This window comes from Pristiophorus japonicus, chromosome 3 (genome assembly GCF_044704955.1).
Source record: "Pristiophorus japonicus isolate sPriJap1 chromosome 3, sPriJap1.hap1, whole genome shotgun sequence".
Taxonomy (NCBI): Eukaryota; Metazoa; Chordata; class Chondrichthyes; family Pristiophoridae; genus Pristiophorus; species Pristiophorus japonicus.
This window is the reverse complement of record NC_091979.1, coordinates 322888250-322895405: the sequence shown is the minus strand read 5'-3', so window position 1 is coordinate 322895405 and position 7156 is coordinate 322888250.

The following is a 7156-nucleotide window of genomic DNA, read 5'->3' as shown; positions in this document are numbered from 1 at the left end:
CCCATTTTGCAAAGAAATGGAAACTAATGCCTTGGCGCAGTGCTCCTCAGGCACTGCTTTATTGGTGGGGGGGGGGGGGGGGGGATGACGGCAGATCCTCTGGTTGGCCGGATGCTGGAGAGGGCGGTCCCGAGGAGGGAACGGCCTCTGAGCCAGAAGCAAGAGCTTCCTCCTGGCTCGCATGTGTCGTTGGCAATGGGGGGCGGGGGAGGGGGCGGTGCGGCAACTTGGGGTTCAGTGCCGCGCTCCGGGACCACTGGGAGTCCTCTGGCACCAACGTTCCTGGCTATCGCCTCCAGGGCCACTGCTATCCACGGCACGCACTCGGTCATGGTGGCCAGCTGTTGGGAAATGCCCCCCCATTGTCCGGTGGACCTGCTGACCTATGTCAACACTCCTCCTGGACAAATGAACCATGTCCCCGCTGAGATCTGCCGCCTGTGGAGCAGTCCTGCTGCGTTGAGCCAACCTCCGCGGGGTCGGCGCCAACATGGAGACACTTGGGTTTGCCCTGCGGCAAAGTGCTTGGGCCCGCTACCTCCACGGTGGCGTAGGACATGGCCGCAGGAGCACGAAATGTCATCGGTGTTGTAGACATGCTGGAGCTTGTTGCTGCAGGCTCCTCAAACTCCGCACTGTCGTCAGTGGAGAAGGCACCCTGCAGCTCCACGGGCGAGATTTGGGGCTCCCCAGCACCAGATTGATGATCCCCCGCCGAGGTCGCTGCCGGATCCGTACCTTACCTCGGTGGTGTTGCCAGTGACTGCGCTGTTGGCTGAGCTACAAAACATAAATGAAGTTATTAAAGGAGAAGTGGGTGCTAAGGTCACGGTGATTCAAACACTACACACAGCATATGCACTACCGCTATCAAAACCATCACAGGCATCACATTTAATGAACATAACCAAATTCTGCACTGCAATGGTTTTCATGAGCCCATCATTAATTAGATAACACTTTCATCAATCATCTATCATATATTGTTCGGATAGGAGTGGGTGTGGCATCTATTGACTTTACATCACGCAATGGTGAATACTTTATTCACATGGCATCACATCAGGCTCTGCTGCTGCTTGCGTGGCCGACTCGGGGTGGATCCCCACGAGGGCCAGCGCCCGCTCCTCGATGTCCGTCAGCTCACACATGATGGTGGCCCCCCACCCGTGCACCGCTGCTCGGCCCGATTCTTCGAAAGCTTCTTCTGCAAAAGGTAACAACAGCACGACATGGCATGAGATCATTGCATAAGATCATTGCTAGGTACTGTCACAGACACTGAGGCAACACATAACCAACAGATGTTAGAATTATTATTATTATCATTATTAACCTAAAGACGTACACCATAAACGTAGGCTTTGAGTTAAACATTCCCGGTCTAAGAGCAATGCATCCGATCTGAATCTATTCGCTCATTACACTTACAATTCTAATTATATAAATATATAAGTAAATGTAAATAAATGTAATACTTACTCTGGTGGATCTGACAAGGTCGTTCCAGCGCTTGCGGCACAGGTTGCCCTCACGTACCTCGTGCATCACCGACGAGACCGCCTCAGCTATTGCGGCCCAAAATTTCTGGTAAACCTTTGGGGTGGGCTTCCCACATCCACCCCAGGTCAATTGACCCCCAGGCGTGACTCCACCTCCTGCAGGAGGGCGGCACTTGCCTTGTCGGAGAATCTCCGAGCTCGTTTTCATCCTCCCACTTTGACTTCCTCTCCAACTTCACTGCTCTCACCAGCCTCCTCCCCCTCCACATCATGCTGTCTTGCCTCCGCCATGCCTTCCACCTAAATTTTTTTTGGCCAAAATTTCAGTGTCAACAAACTCGATAGTGCTCTAAATTCTTGTTACTCCTCCAAAAAAAATCTTTCCTATCTCCCACAACAGCCAACCAACAAGACAACACACGCTTTCACTTCCTCTCTGCTCTCTCTCTCTCTCTCTCTTCTTCTGCGCATGTATTGATGACCCCTGACCTCCTGAAACGTGGGAAACGACCGTTGCCATAGCATTGCTATGGACGCTGACATTTTACGGCAGAAGAAAAAAAAATGACCCTAATGTCCATTTCACATCGCTCCCGCTAACGCCCATTTTATAAAGTGGAAAGTTAGGATTTCGAAAATGAGCCATAATCCAGCGATCTCAAAACCCATAATAAACGCCAACGCTGGAAATAACGCTCATTTTTGGGCAATCTGCCCAATACTGGAAAGTCTAGCCCTAAGTATAGTCTAACCTCCCTAGTTTTCAATTCTAAACCTCTAGAAATAAAACCTAGAGCTTGGTTTGCTTTTTTATGGCCTTGGTAACTTGTGTTGTAACTTAATGATCAGATAATCTGTTTTTTGTGATGTTGATTGAGGGATAAGTATTGGCCAGGAGACCGGGGGGTAACTTCCCTGCTCTTCTTCAAAAATAGTGCCATGATCTTTTACATCCACCTGAGAGTTGCATCCAAAAGTCAGCATCTCAGACAATGCAGCACTCCCTCAGTACTGCCCTGGATTGTCAGCCTAAAGTTTTGTGCTCAAATCTCTGGAGTGGGACTTTAAACCACAACCTTCTGACTCAGGGGCGAGAATGCTCCCAACTGACACATGGTTGGGGGGGGGGGGGCAGGGGAAGTTTTAGGGGATCAGCGGGCGCAATCAGTGGCGGGTCGGGTGGGACCACATGCCTTTCTCAAATGCCGGGTCTGTCAATGCTGAACAGATCTGATACGCAGCGGCACGGGAGGTAATTCAGGTCATTTTGAGCTTGTTAACAGACCATTGAGGACTATTTTGAGCTCATCTTCAGAGTTTACTAGGTTGCCCATAGGGTCTATGCTGCTTGGGGATCACGTCAGGTAAGCAGGTCGAGAGTTGAATGGCCATGGAATCATTTCATTAATTGACAGCTGCAAATGTGCTAGAAAAGCTTCCATTTCACAGCTCTCGCTTTACAAGCTCAGAAGCTGCTGCTTAGTCCATTTGAAAGACAGTTTGAGCTTTATGCAGGTTGCAATTGTTTGGAGCAAACTCTCTATCCAGTGTCACCTCATTGGAACAACTTCTCTCACCAGTGACAGATCGCTTCTATCATCTCAAATTCACCTGCCATCTATTACATCAGCACCGGTACCCTTGAAACTATCTCACCTTGGGCCTCAGAGTCACCCCACAATCATCCCCAACACCAGCAGCACCAGGCACACCAGCAGCACCAACAACAACACCAACCTTCTCCGCAATCAACTGATGCTGCACAGGACAGAGGACATCAGCACCCGACCACATTGCTGTCTGGGATTCCAAGGATGACCTCACCATGGCCAGATTTACTTCACTTGACACTGCACACCCTGGCTGCACATGGTGCACCACCCCACACCAACACCATAAAGCCTCCCTACAATGCCAAGCCATTGAGCATCCATGAGGCGCTGTGGGCCCTCAGCAGCAGCAGAACTGTATTCCACCACAATCTGTAACCTCATGGCCCGGCATATCCCTCACTCTACCATTACCATCAAGCCAGGGGACCAACCTTGGTTCAATGAAGAGTGTAGAAAATCATGCCAGGAGCAGTGCCAGGTGTACCTAAAAATGAGGTGCCAACCTGGGGAAGCTGCAACACAGGACTACATGCATGCTAAACAGCAGAAGCAGCATGCTATAGACAAGGCTAAGCGATTCCACAATCAATGGATCAGATTAAAGCTCTACAGTCCTGCCACATCCAGTCGTGAATTGTGGTGGACCATTAAACAACTAACGGGAGGAGGAGGCTCCATGAATATCCTCATCCTCAATGATGGCAGAGCCCAGCACGTGAGTGCTAAAGACAAGGCTAAAGTGTTTACAACCTCCTTCAGCCAGAAGTGCCGAGTGGATGATCCATATTGGCCTCCTCCTGAGGTTCCCACCATCACAGAAGTCAGTCTTCAGCCAATTCGATTCATTCCACGTGATATCAAGAAATGGCTGAGCACACTGGATACAGCAAAGGATCTGGGGCCCGACAATATCCCGGCTGTCGTGACGAAGACTTGTGCTCCAGAACTAGCTGCACCTCCAGCCAAGCTGTTCCAGCACAGCTACAACACTGGCATCTATCCGACAATGTGGAAAACTGCCCAGGTATGTCCTGTCCAGGAAAAGCAGGACAAATCCGAGTCGGCCAGTTACCGCACCATCAGTCTAATCTCAATCATCAGCAAAGTGATGGAAGGTGTTGTCGACAGGTGCTATCAAGCGACACTTACTCACCAATAACCTGCTCACTGATACCCAGTTTGGGTTTCGCCAGGACCACTCAGCTCCAGACCTCATTACAGCCTTGGTCCAAACATGGACAAAAGAGCTGAATTCCAGAGGTGAGGTGAGAGTGACTGCCCTTGACATCATAGAAACATAGAAACATAGAAATTTACAGCACAGAAGGAGGCCATTTCGGCCCATCGTGTCCACGCCGGCCGACAAAGAGCCACACGGCCCTCGGTCAGCAGCCCTGAAGGTTACATATAAACCTATGAACAATGACGGAAAGGCAAAGAGCACCCAGCCCAACCAGTCTGCCTCACACAACTGCGACACCCCTTATACTGAAACATTCTACACTCCACCCCAACCGGAGCCATGTGATCTCCTGGGAGAGGCAAAAACCAGATTAAAAACCCCAGGCCAATTTCGGGAGAAAAAATCTGGGAAAATTCCTCTCCAACCCATCCAGGTGATCAAAACTAGTCCAGGAGATCACCCTGGCCGTATTTGATTCCCTGCAGTACTTACCATTATATCTGCGCCATCCAACAAAAGGTCATCCAGTCTAATCCCAATTACCAGCTCTAGGTCTGTAACCCTGCAGGTTACTGCACTTTAAGTGTCCATCCAACCATCTCTTAAAAGTGGTGAGGGTTTCTGCATCCACCACTCTTCCAGGCAGCGAGTTCCAGATCCCCACAACCCTCTGCGTAAAGAAGCCCCCCCCCTCTCAAATCTCCTCTAAACCTTCCACCAACCACCTTAAAACTATGCCCCGTCGTTATAGGCCCCTCCACCAATGGAAATAGACCCTTACTATCCACTATGTCCAGGCCCCTCAATATTTTGTACACCTCAATGAGGTCTCTTCTCAACATCCTCTGTTCCAATGAGAACAAACCCAGCCTATCCAATCTGTCCTCATAACTAAGATTCTCCATTCCAGGAAGCATCCTAGTAAATCTCCTCTGCACCTTCTATAGTGCAATCACATACTTACTATAATAAGGTGACCAGAACTGCATGCTGTGGCCTAACCAAAATATTAATTCATTTAAGCATAACCTCCCTGCTCTTATGTTCTATGCCTCGGCCAATAAAGGCAAGTTTTCCATATGCCTTCTTAACCACCTTATCCACCTGGCCTGCCACTTTCAGGGATCTGTGGACAAGCACTCCAAGGTCCCTTTGTTCATCTACACTATTAAGTGGTGAAGAGTTGCATCCTCAAAGGTGATTGGTCTGCCATACCCAAGCAAATGTGTGAGGAGACCAAACCTTACATTCGTCGCAAAGATGAACTGTCTATTTAGTCGGATTGTATACTGTGGGGCAATCGTGTTGTTATGCCCAAGAAAGGGAGAGAGAAATTTGTACGTGAGCTACATAGCACACATCCCAGCATTGTAACGATGAGAGCCATCGCCAGGTCTCATGTATAGTGGCCAGGAATTGACTCTGAGCTGGAATCATGTGTGCATCAGTGCAACACTTACATGCAGCTCAGCAAAGCACCAGCGGAATCGCCGCTGAGTCTGTGATCGTGGGCCGTCGAGACCATGGTCCAGGATCCACATAGACTTTGTAGGTCCCTTCCTAGGGAAGATGTTTTTAGTTGTGGTGGATGCATATTTGAAGTGGATAGAGTGTATAATCATGTCATCCAGCACATCCACAGCTACCATTGAGAATCTCAGTGTCATGTTCGCGACACATGGTCTGCCTGACATCGTTATTAGCGACAACGGATTGTGCTTCACCAGTCAGGAGTTTCAAGAGTTCATGAAACCTCAATGATATCAAATATGTAAGGTCAGCACCGTTCAAACCTGCATCCAATGGGCAAGCAGAACGTGCTGTCCAAATCATAAAGCAGAGTATGAAGCGAGTAACCCAAGGGTCACTGCAGACCCGCCTGTCATGCATACTGCTTAGTTACAGGACAAGACCACACACGCTTACCGGGGTCTCACCTGCTGAACTAATGATGAAAAGAGGTCTTAAGACCAAGCTATCTCTTGTACACCTGACTTGAACAATCATGTTGAATACAGAAGACATAGTCAGCAAGGGTATCATAATCGCGCAGCTGTGTCACGCGATATTTCTGTAAATGATCCTGTATATGTTCTGAATTATGGTCAGGGTCTCAAGTGGATCGCTGGTACTGTCATGGCCAAGGAGGGCAACAGAGTACTTATTGTCAAGCTCAAAAAAGGGCAAACATGCAGGAAACATGTGGATCAGACAAAGCTGCGCTACACAGACGAACCGGAACAGTCGGAGGAAGAGACAATCGACGACCAACCAACCTACCCCCGGTCATCAGAGGACTCGGTGGTCATCAGTGAATCAGGACTTTCAGTCACTGACATGTTCAATGAAAATGGACTTTCAATCCCTGACATGGCCATTGCCACTCCCACCAGGTCAGCCACCCAGCCACCAGTCACAACAGACTCTGAACACTCACCCAAGGCTGGAGTTAAACTGAGACGGTCAACCTGGGAGCGTAAAACACCGGACCGTCTCAATTTGTAAAAGGCTGTGTTAACATCTCAGGGTGGGTTATTGTCATGTATGTACTTTTGGGATCACTAGCCACTAGATGGCATCACTGTTGGAGGCCATTGGGCTGCACGCACGTGTGTGCAGCCCAAGTATAACAGTTATTACATACACAACAAAACTTTACCAACATCTTCCTCCTCCACACAAAGATTACCCTCATGGTCTCTAATAGGCTCTATCCTTTCTTTAGTTACCCTCTTGCTCTTAATATATTTATAGAACAACTTAGGGTTTTCCTTAATTTTACTAGCCAAGAATTTCTCGTGCTCTCTCTTAGCATTCCTAATATCCTTTTTAATTTTGCCTCTTAACTCTATATATTT